Raw genomic sequence first — 21912 nt, 5'->3', positions numbered from 1 at the left:
ACTCTTCCTCATACTCAAGTACTCAAGTCTTAAAACAAATTATAAATATTTGTAAAAGATTTCTCAAAATAGGGTACATGCCAAATTACGGACGTGAACGACTAAATTCAAGCTTTTCAATAACCATATAAAGAACTCAATACTTGGAACTCAACAACTCTAGAACTCAAGGACTCACTGATACTACTCGTCTTAGGAATACTCAACTCATAGGGTTCATGCAGAATTATGGGCATGAACAAATCAACTAAAGGATCTTCATAGGTAACATGTAGTAGTCTAATGATTAGGAATATTATCTCAAAAGGTATTAAAACTCAATTCTCGGGAACTTAGAACTTGGAGATACTACTCCTCTCGAAGATACTAAACTTATGGAGTTAATGCTAAATTATGGGCATGAATGACTCGACTCAAGGGTTTAAATAAAAATATAGACTTCATGTGTACGACTCTTCTCATTCTCATACTTACTTCCTCAAAACATTGCTCAAATCGATATTGATCTCAAAGGATTCACAATTTAACTCAAAAACTTTCTTGAACTCTACTCTTAACTATTTCTTGAATTTGAGTTATGAATTCAAGAGTTATGATTCATGATATGAAGGATCTCGTGATAACGTAGACTCATGAATACATTCTCCTCATTATCATATCACTTACTCGAGTCTTGAAACAAGTTATTAGCAATTGTAGAAGACTCATCAAACAGACTCAAAGGGACTTTCTCAAAATACTTGGAAAAAAACTCTCAAGGCTTGACTCTTAACTCGACCTTGAATTTGAATTATGAATTCAATTGTTATGATCAATGATATGAATGATATCGTGATAAATAAATGAGTTTTAGATAGTAAATCATGAGAAATGTTAACGGTCGAAAAACACTATCTGGGGAGCAAGTCCACGACGCGAAGATGAATTATAATATTTGGTCATGAAATAAATTTTGAAACAGTGGAGTCCGCGTTCTCTCCACAACGCGGAGAGAGAAATTTCTCTCTAGGGAGCAAGCCGACGGCGCGGACCTAGGCGCCAATTTCTGCCAGATCTTTTCTTCTTCTCCCAAACTCGATTCAACTCATACCCACTGAAATTCTAAGGTAAAAACTCTCAAATTCCTATAACCCAAAACAATTTTAGCGAAACTCACTCAAGAACTATCAATTTACTCAACCCCTTAACAAAATCTTTGCCTCAAGAACTCAACCAAACATCAAGATTCAAGAACGAATAACAACTCCTCAAGAAACTCATCAACTACTTAATTTCTCAATCTCTAGGGATGAATTCGATAATGTAAAACATGATTGTCGTGTGGGTGAACGAACCCAACACTATGAAAACTTACATACCTCTCAGGGATCAAATCCTTGGCGAAAATCTGTAACAAAACTCAAAAATCTCGACAAACGCCTTGAACATTTCCTCTTTTCTCTTCTTGAACCCTCTTCTAAAACCCTAAGTGTATTGGGGATGAATAAAACTGATTGTTCTCGGTTTAGACCCCTAAATTATTACTGAAAATGATGTAACCTGATGGGGTAAGGAAAAGACCAAAATAACTCTCACATTTTTTGGTAACTTTCCTTAACTGGATAAGCAGAATTCAAAAGGGCATATCTCACTCATCCGAACTTGAAACTTAGCAAACTAGGTGGCGTTGGAAATATAATCCAAATAAATTTCATTTGATATCTTATGGGCCACCTAACTCATTCTGTGCGAAAAGTTATGGTCGTTTGAAGTTGACCTAAAACTTAAAAGAACTTAGGAGGGACTTGAATGAATTTCTCTTTAGTTCTTTTTGGAAATCAATGTGATACATCTAGTGACATTAACACTTTAGAAATTTTAAATTCCTCGATAAAATCCTACTCATAATAAAAGATGGTTCAAGTCTTTGCTCAAAAAATTTCTGGGGTGTTACACAGACGTACCCTCATACGTTCCTCTCAGTTGTTTCCACATAGCATGAGTAGTAGGGAATTTCTCACATTCATGTATGAGGTCATCAACCACAGAACTAACTATTATTCCACGTGCAGTTGAGTTAAATTTTTTCAAAGCTTTGTAAGCTTCAAGATCCCTTCTGTGTTGTGCAGAATTACCCTCTTTTGGTTTATTCAAAATATGATTTATACCTTTCAAAACATATTGCTCTTTTAGTACATACAATATTTTACGACTCCAGATGTCGTAATTATCACCGTTAAGTTTTTCACCTTTGTTTAAGTCAACAATGATACTTTTTGATGCCATGTCTATTTTGAGATATAATAAGGCAATAATTTTTAATCAATTAAACATGTGACATACACATTCAAGCAAATCAATTCTCATAAAGGTTTCATATCTAATGTAAAATCGAAAAGATACGTAAGCATCCAATCATCATCTACAAACTAAATATTTAACCAAAATTGAAACTAATTTCTTAATGTGTATACTAATATATTGAAGACTTTTAATAACAAGGATATTTTAAGTCTAAATAACATAAATAGAGAAAAACAAACTACATAATTCATATATTGAAAAACAAATAAGTAATAACAAATTACTAGAGTTTTCTTAGACTAAAATCCTCCCCCATGTCTTCAAGGCAACAAATATACATCCTAAAAGGGTGACTGGGCCAAATGTCATGATAAACATCGGTCAGTTTACTACCCCAAGGTTCATGGAAAGCGTCTGTTAAATAAGTTAAGGCTCTCCAATATGAAATTTCCTTATAATCAGCCAGTTCATTCCATATTTCAAAAAAAGTGAATAAAATCACATGCTGAAATATTAGGGAACATCTTCAAAGACTTTGTCACGACCCGAGAGCACCCCCTAGTCGTAACACGGCATACTTGACCCCAAAGGGGTCGCATACAAGCCCTTAGCACATTATTAACATAAGATAATAGAGAATACAGGAAAATTTAAAAACTTTTACAATCAATGTCTTATTTCATAAAATCAAGCGGAAGTCTTTACTAAACCTTTGTCTCAAACCATCTATTTAACTCTTGAATAAAAGTCTTTGGGACACAGCCCATACAAAGTCTGAAAACATAAAGAAATGGCATAAGGAAATAAAGGGTTCGTCTTGGAAGCTATAAGGACTCACTAATTCTTCAATTCTTCTAAATTCTTGAAACTCTAGCCTTCAAAGCAACTCAAGCCTCCAACCCTACATTTGGTTAGAATGTAGGCAATATGTGTTAGTACAAAACATACTAAGTATGAAAGCTAGCACAACATCATAAGAGCGTCTCAAAATGGTTAGTCAACATAAGACATAAGCATAACAGATAATAACATAGTCATAACATAATCATCATAGTCATAGCATTGTCTCCAACATAAGCTTCATATAAACATAAGTCAACATAAGACATAGTTAATGAGCATGAGAGATAAGTCATAATCATATCAACATAATTGACACTTAGTCATCATTACCATAATAGCACCATTCTCAAGTAACCTCAAAAGTATACAAGTGTAAAGCAAAAATAGCATCCCATAATACCACCCAAGCCAAGTATTCTTTTTTAGTCATCTTAATCATAATCTACATGCATGGTTAAGTCATAAGTCTTTCTACCGTAAGGGCACCATACTTCTAAGGAACCTCAAGACACACTTATGTAATGCATGAAAGGCATACCATACTACCCTTCACATTAAGCATAGCCTTGAAATCATCTTAGTCATATTCACCCTACTTTTGGTCTTACTATAAGCTTACTTCATATAGACAAAGGAACCTACCACCTTAGTCAATCATCTCTTGGAAGGCAACTATGGAACCAACCCAAGCTATGTCATACTATGTGTGGGAACCCTTCATACCTAGCCTTAAGTCATACTTGTGCAATGTATGGATAGCATCCCATACTACTACCCACACTAAGTACTCATTTAGACTATCATGAAGGTTCACTAGTTGAGGACTAATCGCTCTATTATATTTACCTCTATTCAAGGCTACCAAGGATTAACCCCCTAATAGGCTAGACCATGCTATCATCTTACTGACATAACTAGATTAAGCTAAGCTAACTACCTTGGAAAACACACTAACATGCAATTCCAAGCTACTCTAGGAAAGGTACAAGTGTCTTATCCTAGCTACCATGAAATAGTCCTAAACCAACTAAGTCATGCTACCCTTACAAGTGTACTAGATAACAAATGCAAGCTATCCATAGGGGAGTGTGATTCCCAACCCTAAGCTACCATGACTAATCCTAACTCAAGTTATCCTTGAAATGCATCTTACAATGCAAGTCAAGCTACCCTTAGGAGAGTCTAAGTCATCTACCCCAAAGCTACTATGAAATGGTCTTGGCCAAACCAAGTCAAGCTACCATGAATGCATCCTAACAATACTAGTTCAAGCTACCTATAGAAGAGTATAAATCCTCAATCCTAGGCTACCATGACTACTACTAACTCATGCTACCATGACATGCATCCTACAATGCTAAGTCAAGTTATCCCTTAGGAGGGAATATATCCTCATCCTAAGCTATCAACCTTGGTCTTATCCTACTAAGCCAAGCTATACATGAATGGATCATATATCACAACTTCATGCTATTCTAGTCTAACATGTTTTGATTCATTTCAGGTTAGTAGGTCAACCTAGAATCCTTCTATGTGAGAGAACTTGAATCTCCTAGCATATTCATGTCTAAGTGTATAAGAGAAAGATAATTACACCACAAGATCACATCATATTGACTTTACCCCCAAACCCCTAACAATGATGGCTACAAGACCTACTTTCAAGCTTAACTTCATTCTATCATATCCATGTCTAAATTACAAGCTATTCAATCACATTGTTCATTAGAAGGTGATTCTAGTCATACTTGATCATAAAGGTTCAATTCCAACTTTACAAGTAAAGATCATTCCTATTCAATTAAGTCTAGTTCAATTTATGATTATATGATCATAACTATGATGAATTAGTATTCAAGACATTGAAATAGGAAGATAACTTTAGAACCTTCAATTTTGCCTCTAATGGCATCAACCCACAAAGATCACATTCATCAACTTAGATTAGGGCTTACCATAGAAATCACATGAATTCATAATAATATCACTAAAAAAATATAATTCAATCATAATTAGGTGATATCCACTAGATTGGAATCACACCCAAGCCCTACCCACAATGTAAGAACAACCCTAGCTAGAATTGGGTTTTTGATCCACAATTTGGGGGAAACTATAGGGGCTCCATGGGTGGAAGAACCCATGGATGAATAAGCTTCGCATACCTTTAATCAAATCCCTAACAAAGCTTGAATCAATGGTGAAAATCGCCTTAAGTTGCTGCGCCAACTTCTTTTTTTCTTGTTCTTCTAGAGAGAATTTCTTGAGAGCAATTTGGGGGTCTTTAAATGAATGACTTAAAGTGATTAGTTTAGGGGTCTATTAACTATTTATAGGTGGTTATTTAACTATCTAACCGACCCCCTAAGCCCTTAATTAATTAACTAATCAAATCCCAAACACCCAACTTAAAACTAAAATGTTGAAAACTGACATCATTCACGACTTCACCATCCATGGACCGTAGATTGATCTACTGTCCGTGGTTTGGGTCAAAGACTCATCTTTTGCAGGCCTGTGCAGTCCTGATCCACGCCCATGACCCACGAGCCATAGATTGATCTACTGGGCGTGGTTTGCAACCGTGAACCACCAAAAGTAGACTGTTTTGGGGTCCTCCTCAAGGACCCCTTGGGTGGTCCTTGGGAGTCGTACCCGGACGTTTAACCCCTAAACATGTCATTCTAAGTAGGGGAGTCATTTATCTTGAGTTTAAACCTCATGCAACACTCCAAAACTCCACTACAAGACTCTACAACACACTATTCCACTCACTAGTTTAGCCTAGAATTCACTATATTAACTAACTAATTTACGGGGTGTTACAGACTCAAACTCTTTAAATTTCTTCTCCCTTTTCCTTCGAATGGCCCTTTGATTCCTTAACAAATTTTGTGTCACCCTTGGGACACCAATTTGTATGACTTCACGCCCTCTGAAACATGTCCTACGGCAACTAGCTCTTCTATCTTGTCCCTTTTCTCTACTTTGAGAACTCCCACTTGGAGTAATTTGAACATGTTCCCGTTCAACAATATCTGAAACGAGAACAAAATGGAAATATGGTTAATACCATTCAATGTGACAACATATGTCACAAATTTCTCGTAGAAGACAAGGAACTATTTAAGGAAACTAAGCGAATTTTCAAGACCAATTTTAATACACATATCTAGTCAAAACAATTGGTCACTACTATTTATTAAATAAAGAAGATAACTCATGGCCTTAAAAAAATAATTTAAAAGGCCAAAAAAATTCTATGGACCCAAAAGAGTTGTTGTAATGTCCAAAAAAAATCATATTTATATATTATTCCTTTCAAATAATAAAATAAAAGGAACAACAACTAGTAAAAGGGACAACATATATTTTTTAAAATTTTATTTATATTAAACGAAAGACAAAACAATACTACTACCTTAAAAGGAAACACAAAATATTTTCTAAAAAAATAGAAGTGACAAGTCTTCTATTTATATAAATATATAATAAGTAATATAAAGGACTAGATACTCTTTTCAATAACCAATCAAAAAGGTACTTTATTTTGTCATTATTAAAAAAAGGAAAAAAGGACAAATATACCCCAAACTATCGTTAATGATATGTGTATACCCTTGTTATACTTTAGGGTTATTTATACCCTTATCGTTAAGTTTTTAGGTTGTGTATACCCTTAAGATTAACAGAGGGACATATGGCTTCATCTAAATAATTTTCCTAATTTTATTTTAATTTTTATGTCCATAAATTAAAAATCCACCCATGACCCATTTATCTTAAACAAATTTGGGTAAACATTTCTTTTAGTTGCTTCATCGTTTTCACCATTGTTTTCGAGGGCCGACTCTAACGCCTTGAATCTAGGCGTCAACGATGCCACCATCTACGACAAGCATATTGTCCTTCTCCCTCCGCCACGTTTGATCCTTTTAGCTCTTTCTTTGCAGCATGTGAAATCCCCAAAATCATTCACAAAGAAAGTCTTGTTGAAATCCTATTTGTGTTAAAGATTGTCGGGTATTTTTCGTCGAGTATACCGGTGGTATTGATAAGGATGTTGACCGGCAATTGAAAAGTCAATTTTATAGCGAAGAGGGATTTGACTTGATTTGGATTGGAGACATTGAATTTGAATGCGATGGGGCATGGTAATCGGGGTGAAATTGATTAGGGATAAATGAGAATTTACTGTAATTTTTTATTTCCTTATCCTCATAGGTTCTTCACCAAAGAATCATTCCAACAACACAACTCCAAATGCGTACGTTGGAATTTTGTGTCGCTAGTCTTGTCAGTTGGAACTCCAACAATATATAACCTCTCACGCCTTTAAACTCGTGAGGCCTAGTTGACAATCCACTACAATCTGACTTTGAATCTGTTGATGCCTCCTCGTAGATCTCAGGGCCTTTCCTTACGGTTTTGCTCCCGCTTCCACTGCAAAGCACCATTGCTATGAAATGACAAAATTTTGCATTAAAAGAAGGTTCTGTGGCAATGATTCCATTGCTCTTAACATGCTTGTGAACTACATCGATCTCCAAATCAATAGTGTTGAGTATATAATTCAGATCATGAACAACATCAACAACGATTTAGATTCTTGACATTAGTTGGGGAAGAGAGCAAAGTGAGGGAGCTTGGATATGGGTTAGTTTGTATTTGGGTGGGTTGTTTAGTTTGTCGGGTGGGGCTTTTGTTTTTGGGTAAAATTTAGCAAATATCGGATTGGCAGGTAAGATTGAGACACGTGTACCACCGTTAGTGTAAAGGGTATATATGTTCTAAATTTGGACGGCAAGGACACTTGTATCCTACAAGTATAACGAAGGATATACGCATATCATTTATAATAGTTCGGGGATATATTTGTCCTTTTTCAAAAAATATCAACATCTTTTCAAAGAAGAAAAACATGAAAAGTACTTTCACAAGTCCTTCTTTTTTTCATCCTACGTAGTTAACAAGTCCTTTTACAAATACAATTCTCTTTTTAAGAAAATTCTTTCGAGAAAAAATAAAAGGCACTTTTACAATACCCAAAAATAAACATAATCTCATAATCTTTTTTTTTTAATTATAAATAAAAAAAGGGACATGCCAACACCATCTTTATCTAAGAAAAACCTTGCCTCACTTTCTCTCGGTATGGGAATTCCGTTTTCATCATATTCCAGAAAAAATATTTCAGAGAACTTTACTCATCTTCCTTAAAAATTCTTTCGATCCACAATCTCAAAAAAGATGAACGATAAAGACATCGAATCAACAATATCTATGAATTCTACTTCTCTGTTAACAACATGGAGAAAACAAGATTTGAATTTGCACTGCTCAAACACATTGTTTATTCAAAATCAAAAGCATAATATTGGGTTCAAATATCAAATTTATTTATGTTCTCCTATACTTTCTAACAAGTGAGTAACATATATTGTATCCTTTATTTCAAGAATTTTTTTTAATTATTATTATTATTATTATTATTAGAATATGACTATGTTAACAACTATCGGTAGTGACAAACTACAAGAAACAATATTCAAAACGAAAGAACAAACATCCATGACTCTGATACCAATGTAATAATTTACGTAACATGGACAAAATTGTGTACATGTTAACAACAACAGATTAATAATTGAATCTTGTGAAAGAGTTGCGCCAAGTCCGACTTTGAGTCTCAAGGAATCATAGTTTATGATTCACAAATTAAATCTCTAATTGTTTGTTGATGTTCTCAAAAAAGAAAGAATTTTTTTTCTGTTTTTGTTTTCTATTCTTTTCTTCACTATCCTCAAGCATAAAAGAAAAAACTTAATTTAAAAAGGAGAACATATTAACGTTGGAACAGTTACTATTTATTTTCTTTTTTTTATTCAGAAAAAAAATCTTGGGTTGGATCGGGTCAAGTCGGGTCAATCCACATGGGCGACCCACAATCTAAAACTTACATTTTTTATTTTAACACCATAAACAACATCCAAAATTCACCCTTTCTTGCTTGTAGTCAGCGAGATGTTAATTAATTAGCCTTTTTTATATTGAAAAACGCTGCTCCTACAGCAATTTCCTTGAATTATTTTTATTTTTTAAAAACTTGCTTATCCTGTAGTGATGATCAGTTCATTATTTGTTTTTAATTTTTAAATGTGACATTTATCTTAACACACACATATCTACTCTTTCGTAATATATTGTCTGGCTGACATAACCCTATTAACATACACATACTAATGAGTAATCATTAAATTTTGATTACTCCCTTGGATTCTTTACAAAGCCCATTCCTCCAATTATTTGTTGCCGATATAATTTATCTCCAACTATGAGTAACTTGCTTCAGAGCTAAAGAATGTCACAATTCTTTTTTTAAAACAAAAACTGTCGAAATGGTCTGTTGAATCCTTATACATGTATGAGTTTGTATTTTGAATCCTCTTACTTTATATTTTTTCAACTGGGCCATTAAACTTATTAAAAAATAATATGTGAAACCCCTCTAACCATTGACCAAACCTATGCGGCATAAATATTGTTGAGTTGGAAAAATGTGTAAATGCACTCGCTTCCAAGCGCATCAATACACTATTTTCTATTTAAAAACATCTTTTTTTGGAAAACAATATTTTTTAATTAAAAAAAATTATTTCTTCATTAACCCTCTCCCACCCCAATTTCTCTTCTTCTCCACCACTCTTCCAACCCATGACCCTAAACTTTCTTCTCTTCTTCTTCAACAAAATCACCCACATCCATTCTCTTTTATTTTCTTTGAAATCACCCGTCATATAATTTTTTTCTTCTTCTTCTTCAACCCACTCTCCTCTTTGCAAAAATTCAACCCCCCGCCCAATTTCTTTTTTCAACCCCCTTTATCTAAATTTTTAGTGGTTTTTTATTTTAAAAGTTGAAATCATTATTTGTGTTGGATTTAAAGAGAATGTATGATATGAATTAACATAAAGAGTGATGGTGGATATTGAAAAAAGTTGAAAACTCCATTGATAAGTTTGAGAAAACTTGAGGAATAACAAATTAGTCTTATGAATTTGTAAAATTAATTCAAATTTGTGATTGTGGCTAGTAGGATTTGTGTTTATGAACTTCTAGTTGAAATTCAATTCAAATAAAGAAAAATTCCATCTATTTGACATGAATTTTGTGCTCAAATTGTGAGCATATATGGAGATTGAAAAGCATGGCTATTTAAAAATGGTGAAATGGTCCGATGGACCTTTATACTTGTATGAGTTTGTATTCTGGACCCTTCTACTCAGCTCTTTGTTAAGTGAACCCTCAAACTCAATTAAAATAAGATATTTAAACCCCTTCGACCATGTTGTAGCTCACTCTCCCTTACATAAATGGTATGTCATATCCACATCAGATATATTAATGTCATGCATAATTATTTCATAAATATTTTAAAATTATTAACTAAAAATGTTACTTGATAAAAGATAAAAGAAAAAAAAAGTTTTCTATTTAGAAAATAAAATAAAATAGTTATTTCTCTCACCTTTCCTCCACCTCCCTCAACCCACAACCACCATTAACACCATCTCCAATTGCCTTAATTTTTTTCTTCTTCAAGTCGTCATTGTCTATAGCTGTGACGAAGCTCTTCAAGTTCTTAAAAATCATAGTTCGATTCTTTCTCAGTTTTCATCAGTCGCAACTCTTAATCGTACTTTTTTTTACCAACGTCTTCATCCACCTTTTGAACCACCATAAATTCCTTTTCTCCGCATCAATGAATCATCATTAAAATACCTCAATATATCATAATATTTATACACAACTTTACATAACACATTTAACCTAATTTTATAAAGACAACCAACAATCTCTTTTCATCCTTCAAGACTATCGATTATTTCTCACCTGATGGGTTGTAAATTACAAGAAAAATGAAAAGACAACACAGATCTACAATAATACCACATTTTCGTTTCTCTAGAAAGAAAGAAAATATGAAAAAAAAAATGAAAGAGAGAGAAGAAATTGAACAGACTGGGAAGGGGAGAAAGTGAGAAATGAGGTTTGGATGGGGAAGAAGGTACTGGTAATTAGAAAGAGAAAAAGAAATGGTTGGGGTGGAGTGGGAAAGGAAGAAACAAGTGAAAAAATAAATTATATTCAATTTTCTTATTTTTAGTCTTTTTTTAAAATTATTATTATTTTTAGTCTAAATTTTGATATTCACGCTCCTTTAACGCGTGAAATCACGTGTTTGTGCCAACTTAACAGTTAAGTTGCCACATAAGCTTGGTCAATGGTCGAATATTGAGTTTCATTAAGTTTAAGGGTTCAGTTGACAAATGGTAAAATAGAATGGTCCATAATACAAATTCATATAAGTGGAGGAATCCACTAGACATGGAATTACACATGTAAGAGGTTGAATTACACACATAGTGATCTGATGAGAAAAGAGTTTAAAATATTGTGTTTTAATGAGTTTAAGGGTTTAATTGACAAAGTGTTAAGTAAGACGGTTCAGAATACAAATGCATACAAGTATAAGGGTCTATCAGACCATTTCGCCAAAAAAATTTAATGAACTCGCTGCCCCTGCAACGAGTTTTTTTTTAAAAAAATAAAAAATTCAAGAAAATCGTTGTCGGGCAGTGATTTTACAATAAAAAATAAATTAATCAATTAACATCTCGCTGATTGAGTAGTGAGAGGGTGAATTTTTTGGATGTTGTTAACGGTGTTAAAATAAAAAAGAATCAGTTGTCCGTTGTGGTGTTAAAAATATTTCAATATTCCTTTATGCATTTTAAAATAAAAAATGACCCTTTTGGCTCGAGACTCCTACATAATGATGCAACATTTAAAGGATCGCCTAGATAGTCCATTCCAATATGACAAACTTCACCTATAAAAGGAATGATTTTCAATATTTAACAGGAAAAGGGCCTTGATATATCCAACTTTATTATTTAGAGTTGATACATTTCTTGTTATAAAAGTGATTCGCATATACTTCTACTATTACGAAATTGACTCATATATATATATATACTTACTGTTACAAAAGCCTCTCACATATATATACTCCTACCGTTATAATAGTGATAAAATTAATTTTAAATTATTCTTTTAAAAATAATAATAATCATGTATTTGATCTTCTTCAAACTTAAATTGTTTTTTTAACTTCTTTGATTATTATTATTTGAGTTTCTTATTCTTGTTTATTTTTTCTTTTATTCTGTAGTGTAAAAATAAGAGGAAAAAAATGTGAATGGAAAGAGAGAAAAAAAGTAAGAAATTTTTTTTAAAAAATTTTCCGGCTATATTATTAATGGAATTAATGATATTAACATGTTACTTGTTAGTTGTGCTTGCTTATTTTAAAATTTGTTCTTTATATGTTTTTTATTTTATTTTGATAGATTAAGTTAAAAAGACATAACTCAATTCATAATGTGCACAAAATTTATTTAAAGTATATCTTAATATTAAATTTTTTTAATTAGATTTATTATTATATGTAAATAAAAATTATGTGAAATACATCAAATATATTTTTATATGGATGATTTTTTTATAAGAAAAAAATTTAAAATTAATTTTTTCACTTCCTTTAGAGAAAAAAGATACATGCGAGCTATTTGCAGACGTGGAGCTAAGCGGGGTTTGTGGGTTCAGACGAACCCGCTAGTCTTTTCATAGACCTTATATTTGTATTAGAAAATTAAATAAATATTGGGCAAATTACATAAATCACATACTTTTAAGGCAAAATTACAATTTATCCCTTAAAAGTTTATAATTATAGAAATCCCTCAAACGGATACAATAATATAAGCATTGATACATTAATCTAATGCGCGAGATACAATAATATAAGCGTTAATACATTAATCTAATGCGCGAGATACAATAATATAAGCGCTAATACATTAATCTGATGCACGAGATACAATAATATAAGCGCTGATACACTAATCTGACACGCGAAAATGAGGAATTTTGGAGATTTGTAAAACTTATAGAGGATAATGGTAATAAGTAAACTAAAAGGTGGGATTTCTGTAATTTTTCCATAAATATATATGTATATTAACTTGCGAATCCTCTAATAAAATTAATTGACAACTCAGTAGTAAGAAAAGATAGTAAAAATACTTTTCACACTAGTTTGTGGGTTCGAACCCTCCTATCAATGAAAATTTCTATTTATATGGATATATATATAAGACACTCTCATGTGAATGACCCTGAGTATATATAGTTGCATCACCATCTAAGTGTAGTGTACCTTAGGCTTCAATACTTTTTCCATAACTTGTAGGAAATTAAAGATTTTACAAATTTATACACAAGAAAAAGGTTATTTTCCTAATAGAAGGACAAATAAGAGAAAGTAGCGATATTTCAAGCAGGAGATGTCACTAATTAATAGGCAACGAATGACAAGTGATTTTTCTTGTATGGATCGTATTTCAAAGGATATAAAGAAAATAAAACCCCAAGCAACGCGAGTAAATTTCTTAAATATAATACTGCAAATATTATTTGCACTTGTATAATGACAAACAGTACTCCAACAAGAAAGGAAAACATTCAAACAATTACAGTGGAACAATCCTTATTTATGCAATCAGCCTCAACGTTAACTAGCTGATGCATCACTAGGAAACATTAATTAATTAAACAACACGTAAACGAGTACCATTTTTGGGTAAGTAATTACTTAATTGAGTGGGGGAATAAGTTGAAAAACACCAGTAGCTATATTAAGAAGTCCACCAGCGGTTCCCCCAACAATCTGCAAAGGTGCCTGCAGAACCCCAACGGATGGTAAGGTAGCATTACATGTTGAGAGCGGAGTTGTAATCACTAGGTTGCAGTTAGACAACAATGATGATACTAATAAATTTTGTAGAGGATTCAACAAGAGCGAAAACGCTCCTGATCCATTTGTTGTTGTACTTGATACTACATTTCCACCTCCACACCGCAATTGCACCGATGCATCTGCAATGTTTAAACCATATACTTATATGTTACTAAAATTTGTTTGGATCGCATGCACCTGCTTAAGATCGATATAACTCATCTTTAAACTTGATGAAACTAGTTCACTATTCATAACCGTTGAAAATACAATTAACTACTCTCTCTAACTACTTAAGTTTTTAGATCAGATGATTACACGCTTCAACATGGTATTAGAGCCGAATAAATTATGTGTTAAAGTATTTATAGAAAATTTGGATTATTTAAGATAAAAAAAAGTATAATAATATATTATTTTAACCACTTTAACATTTTTGGTACTTTGTTAAAAATAAGAATTAATAGTAAGAAGTGTTGATCTAAGTGAATTACAAATTCTTTTTTATTTGTTTTAAAATTTTAGTTTCAAGCATTACAACAAGCATACTAAAATGGGGTATACCAAGTCATCAACTTCTTCAGATTCTATAGTTCTAACCCTTATCTTTAATTATTTAATATTTGTCAACTTATTACTTATAGAATTATGTTAACAATTCATATAATAATTACCTCACTGAAATGATGTTTTTCAATGTTGAGTTGATCAAATCTTACCTAAAACTACAATATTAAATATTAATAATTGTAATCTAAATAGTGTAAGAAAAATAAAATTTGAATAAATATGTATACGAAGTTTGTTTATATTTTAGGCCTCGAATTGAAATTTCATTTTAGACCCCCCAATTACGTTGAGCCGCCCTTGATTAGAGCAGGCCAAGGTCCTGCGATCAAATCTAACGGTCACACATATTAAAAATAATTTTCATAAAAAAGAATCACGCCCACATGTGAGGGGGTTAAGCGGGTTAAGCTAAGATATCAACACTAACGACTTAATTCTTACATGTGACACTTACAAAATAAGGAACTTACTAGGGAAAATTGGTGTGGTGGCTCCATTGAGGACATCTATTTTGCCGTTAAGGCTACAAAATAGAACCCCGCCTATACTTATTGGGCCAAGAAGGCCACCCAGAAGTCCTCCTAATTGGGCTACTGCAACAGGGGTTGCAATTAATGCAGCCAAAATGAAAATCAAGAAAAATTTTGATGAGGCCATGACAATGTGTGATATAGCTAATTAATTAAGTTGTTGTTGTGAGAAATTGTGTTGTACGAATTTAGGTGTGTGTATTATGATCAATTTATAGGAAAAGTAATGGTAAATTTAGTGGCTGAAATTTCAATATCCTAATCCACTTGTTGTGAAAGTGGCTAATATTTCTTTAGCATGTATGTATGAATGAAGTAAATTGAAGTCAGAAGAGGCAATTTGGTTGTTTTTGTCTGTGTTGAGAGAATTAGCTATTTGATCAAATATAACTTTGCGTACAGTTCATTGCTATATTAGATTCCAATTTTTTTGGGTGGTGGTCACCCTAGATAGCTATATAACTACAATTTCCTCTAATCTTCAATAGCATGCTTATTTTGACCTTTTTTTTATTTTCTTGAGCATGCGTATGTGAATATGGTCCAATGGGTTAATTAGTAACTACTACATCAAGGCACCTCTAACAACTTTCGAGTTTTGCGTTAAAATTATCCCTTATTTATGGAGTATACGTAGGTTCATTTTAATTATAGTTCTTCAAATATAAGTTGAACATTTTAAATATCTTGACTTTGCTAAAGTAGAGCACTTTCGATCTTCTTAACATAAAAGTAATGATGTTAAACTCGTGTGACACCCATGTGACTTGTAAAATATAAAATTCATTGGACAAATTCTTTCAGCTTTTCTAAGTTGTGTTGTCGCACCTTAAGGCCATTTTGTTACAAAGGAAAAATGGTTACTGTTTTCGAGTGGGACAGATTGTTGCGTTCTACCTCTAAATTATTGTCTTCTGAAATAAATATCTACTACTATATTAATCCTAAGAATGGAAGAAGGCATGAAGAAATAAAATGTGCATCAATCAAGAAAGAGATAGCATAATTTGCACCATTAGAAAAATTATTCTTGCCGTTAGTTTTTAATATTGTTATGTTAGGGAGACCAAAAGCGCTTCACTTTAGCAAAGTTAAGGAATTAAAATGCTTAGGTTATATATTTGAAAGACCAAAATGAACCTACTCCTATAGATAATGGATAATTTTAGCCCAAAACTCAAAAACTTTATTTCAATTTGAATTGCCTACAAATTTCCTGTGAAATAACAAGTTATTAGCAGAGCTGAAAATTCAAACAAGAGAATTGAAAAAATTCAGAAACCACTAAAAAAATATTTTAATTTGAGGATTACTGATTACAAGGAAATTAAGTGTATGTTTTGACTTGATTTGATGAGATTGTCATCAATAAAAGGTGTATATATAGGGAAAAATCTTGAGGGAGTACTAGTATTTGGTGATATGTTGGGTGAGGCAGAGGCAGCATAGACTTTATATATAATTCTATATAGTGTTGTTAGTTAGCCTTCCCAAATGTTGGTTTTAGGAACATTCATATGATCTTATTAGTAGAGATGTTTTCTAAAAGTAGTTATTCATAGATGAAGTTTGGATCAAGCAGATTTGGTGGACAATTCATTCAAATTGATTAAATCATTTCTTTAATTTTCTTAAACTAATACTCTTCTATATTGGATGGCATTATGGCATCAATACATGTCTAAAGTTAATTACATCTAGGAAGCTGAACTAACAATTAAGCATCTCAAATGATTCAGTCAGTCTTTCAACAACTTTCCCTATACATACTCTTTTAGTAAATGATCAATCTCACTCAAATTAAAATAGAATTACTTCCAACTTCCATTTCTTTGTTTCCTGAAATAAAGTATTGATGTAATATACCATAAATATAATAAATTACCGTTAGAAACAAAATTAGCAAAAATGAATAAATAATTTTTTAGGATGAGCCATGGATATCTTGCTTTCTTAAAGGAGATTCAAGGCCATTGCGGTATAATTTACACTGATCCAACAATATATCTCTTGACTTGTCCCCCTCCAGGATACAACAACCCAACAACATCGTACAACTCCAGATTAGTAGAAGGATCCGAAGCTCCACATTAGAACATCTTCCTTCAACATATACTCTCTTTTATATAGTGAATATAGTTGAAGACTTAAAATATTTTTTTTGTCTAAACTCTCTCTTTCACTACTACATACTACAATATTTTTCCACACTTCACATATTTCATCTCATCCTAACACAAAGGAAGATCCACCATTTATTTATAATTGAAGAAGTCTCGTGTAATCAATGGATAAAATGAGGGGTAGTAATGTGGGTAGATAAATGTAATAGATGTTACATAAGTTATAAGAAACTAATGATCATATGAGTTACAATAATTTAATGACCATGAGAGTTACAAGAACTAAGGGGTCGTTTGGTAGGGAACAAGTTATCCCAAGATTAGTTATCCTGGGGTTAGCTATCCTGGGATAACTTATCCCACCATATATATAGGATAACTCATCCATCACTATGATATAAATGGCCGGTGGGATAAATTATCTCAAACACGACAATCAAACAAGATACAAAAAAATTATTTCATCGCTATTTTCTTATCTCATCACTATTTATTTTTATCCCTCACACCAAACGTCCCCTAATAGTCATCTTTTACCACAATCTATACCCATTAACATATGCATAATTTTATGTTAATAATAAATTAAAATGCATATACACCAACATAAAGTTTATTCATTTCATTCAGTTTGAACATCTCATCACAAGCATACCTTTTCCCCACAAAAATACCCTTTTTTACAATTACATATTGATCAGATTCAATAATGTGTTTGAAGCTTGCTTTATTAAGAAGAAAACTAGACATCAAATTTTGAAATGATTTTTTTTTGTGTAGACAAGTGTATACTATATATTCGAGCATAAATATAATGAAATTATTTTCTTTAATATTATCCGTGTATCGTGCGGACACGTATACTAGTATAACTTAAAAATTCAAGTTGCATCTTTCAACAAAACTTCAACTTCATCTCATATAATTTTGTATCACAATTCCGTCTCACATGATCAAACATACCCTAAAATTCAAAAATAACTCAATACAATTTTACCAAATAAGCAAAAGTTCATAACACACCCTTCTCTCAAAGTAAAAGTTCACCCAAGTCATTTGAAAAAGAAAAAAAAGTCATTTGTGTTATAAAATAAAGACAGATTACTAAAAATCAAATAAAAGGAGCACAAAAAGAAGAAAACAGAGAGTAGAAGTAAGAGTAGTAACAATTTAGGTGTATATTCATTAACCATTTGTAATGTCTTTTATAGACACAAAAGGGTAATACATTACTTGGAAAAGGAAACTTTCTACAATAATTTTACTTGGTCATCAATTTGCCACAATGTAAAGCTTACATGGCCATCCATTTTTACAACACTCCTCCTTGAATGTCCATGTCAAAAAAAAAAAATTGTTGAGCTACTTGTAAGCTGCTTTTAAAAAACCTGCTTGTGTGAGCTGCTTATAGGAATCTGTTTGCGGAGTTTCTTATAAGTTGTATAGAGGTATTTGCTTGCGGATCTTTTTGTAAGTTGTCTTCTTGATTTTAAGCTTATCCAGGAAAATTGTGTAATGGTATCACAATATGATGTATTTACTACTCATTGAAGTTCAACAATAGATAATGTGTCTCATTAAAAGCTTACTAGGAAAAACCCAATGGGAAAAATCTTAGTGAAGGAAAAAGAGTACACATATATTTGTAAGTTGTAATACGCATTGGTAGTTGTCTCATTAAAAACCTTACCAGAAAAATTAAGTAGGACAAAACCTCGGCTAAGGAAAAACAAGTGCAGCACGTATTATACTCCCCTGATTAAAACATCACTTAACAACTCAAAGATGACACATTCCAATCTTATATCTCAATTACTCAAAGGTTGAGGTTGATAATGCCTTGGTGAATACGAAATGTAAAACATTGGCTACACCCTTTTTTTGAAGATCATGAATAAGAAGAAGAACTTTGATGAAATATATTTTGCTCAGTCTTCTTTGATGTATCTTCCTCTTAATTGAGCACACGAGGCATTGTCTTCATATAATGTTGTTGGAATATCTCTTTTCGAAGGAAGATCACACATTCTCTGGGTATGTTTATTGATCTCAACCAAATATATTTTTAAAAAACACTCAATTCGTTATCTTGTCGATGTAGACAAATTGCTCGTTTGATTTGTTAGCAGCAACAATCAAGCACTGACAAACATTTTCAGTAAAATTGATTGTCTTGTGGAATGATTTGAAATGACAGTATTTCCAAATGAAAATATATAACTTTCATGAGTTCAAACTTCATAATTTTTTGCAATTTCACGATCAATAAATCTTGGCACAATTGATCAGAATAAATAATTTATATCGATATTTTATTCACTCTAATATCTCCACCGATAAGAGTGATGTTATATTTTGCATGCATACCAATAAAATTATTTACCGTGAATAATGATAGCAGGATACATAAGTTCACCAATTGCACTATGACATGGTACTTTCTAACCATTTTAATGATATCAAAATTGATCTTTATAATATGCGATCTTACAACCATTGGGGTACTATTTAATGAAATCGCTTTATAACCTTTTAAATCCTTCAAGGATTTTCATATAATATTTACTGTCTAGCTAGACATGATAATCATTCATCATGCGTATTCAAATTTTTCATATATTGTCAGATGGAAAGAAACCTCATTGCATTCACCTTGGGAGTATACATCTCCATACAATAATGTCAGGACTTTTGCGAAAAATCTTTATTTTTCAATGTACAACTCATACTTTATATTTTACGATTTTGCTTATCGCACAATAATTCATTTGTGCCCCACTAACATTATATCTTGGTATATGGACAAAATAAGTCCAAAACATCACTTTTCCAAGTGAATAGAAAAATACTTGAATTGTATTTTCTTTTGGCCAATCATTTAGCTGTCAACTTTCGACAGATTTAATTTCAAGATCTTCATTACCATTTATAATTTTGAGCGCCACATTATATTCAAGTTATCGTCGACGGTTATTTGATATCGATTCTAATGTGACATAACTTATCAAGCTCACTTATTTTTTATCATTTACAAGTACCTGAACCTTTGCCAAGGTTTTATAAAGTGTTATGTCACGGNCCCCCCCCCCCCCCCCCAAATGTTAGAGAATCTAACATTCACCTAACCTTATTTGGGGACTCATATTTGTGCATTGCGTAATGGTGGAGTAATGGAATAATATACCGCATATTTAAATTTCTAGATGAGAATTATTTGGTTCCTGACCCTGAACCACTTGTGATAGGGGAACCTTGTTGGCTTGATACGTACAAGTGTTGCCACACTTTAAATAACACATCTCATACCAAATTTCTTTTGGGAGTTTTGTTCTCATAACCAATGATTTAGTTATAGTTGGAGACATATAATTTTTGCTTAAACCACTTGGATATAAATCAACATCATCAATATAATTTTACAATTTGAAGTGTTCTCTAACAATTTGAGCAAACAACATTTGCAAAAATCAAATTGCAAGTTGATAATAAAGCACATGTGACAGTAACATAGATGCATCTATATAATAGTAAATGGTCCACATGACAGGTGAACGGGCCCATGTTCACCTTTTATACATTTCAAAATTTCAAGAGATATAATCTCAACCTTAGTTGGTGTAATGATAATTTTATCATGAGAACAAACAATACAAGAGAATTCTTGAAGAATTTATTAATTCTCATTTATTTTCGTATCATTTTTGAACCGGGATGGTCATCAACCGGTCATGCCAACTGATACTTATTTCAATAAACTTCTAGTTTATTTTGCATGTGATTCCATCGTCATGTTCATATTTAGTTACCACAAACAACATGAAAACACGAGTAACCTTTCACATACATATTTATAACCCATTTTAATTATATGAAGATCTTAAATCTTTTCATATTTTATAGTCTCAATATAATTTATTTATTTTTGACTATTTCTTTGAAACTTTAAAGTTTTTTTTCGAGACTTACTACAATTCCAATATCATGAGTAATTTTATTTCTTTGGGTAGTAGCACATTAGCTCACCAAGGCCCACAATTAACATTAGATACTACCACATATTTCATAACATGGTTTGTGTGGTAAACATCTCTTTCATGAAAAATTTATATCATTATTGTTATGGTCAAAATCATTACAAGTAAAACTTGTTTCTTGATTTAGTTTTGTCATTAGTATCTCCTCCCTTTTGTTTAATATCAGGCAAAATACTTTTGACGTACAAAAATACATAATCAATAACAATTTTTTGTGGTCAAGAATTATTTCCTTGTTTTGTCATTTCAATAGTTCATCATAATACGTACCACAATATTTGTGATGTGCTAAAAGTACTTGCCAGTGACCATTTATACCAACATAAAATTTCTTTATTTCTCTCTAACCTCCCATAGGGGTGAGTTGTGGTATTTATTAAATCATACATGAGTATGTTTTTATTTATAATTTTCATCATCTCTTGACATATTCACTTTCAAGAGTGGTCCACTTTTCATGATACTTATCATAAATCACATTCTCTTCAACGAGTTGACGATAATCATATATACATGCTTCATAATTATTCCTTTCATTAGAAGTTCATCGTCATGCTTTGAAATTTATCATATTCATATGACATACCTCAACATCACTTTTTGAAAGTCAAGTGTATCACCACTTTTTCATCCTTTTCTTTGAAGGAGGATTTATAAACTTATCAAAT

The sequence above is a fragment of the Solanum stenotomum genome, chromosome 1 (assembly GCF_019186545.1).
Source record: "Solanum stenotomum isolate F172 chromosome 1, ASM1918654v1, whole genome shotgun sequence".
Lineage (NCBI taxonomy): Eukaryota > Viridiplantae > Streptophyta > Magnoliopsida > Solanales > Solanaceae > Solanum > Solanum stenotomum.
The sequence above is the reverse complement of the archived record's forward strand: the minus strand, read 5'-3'. Positions refer to the sequence as shown.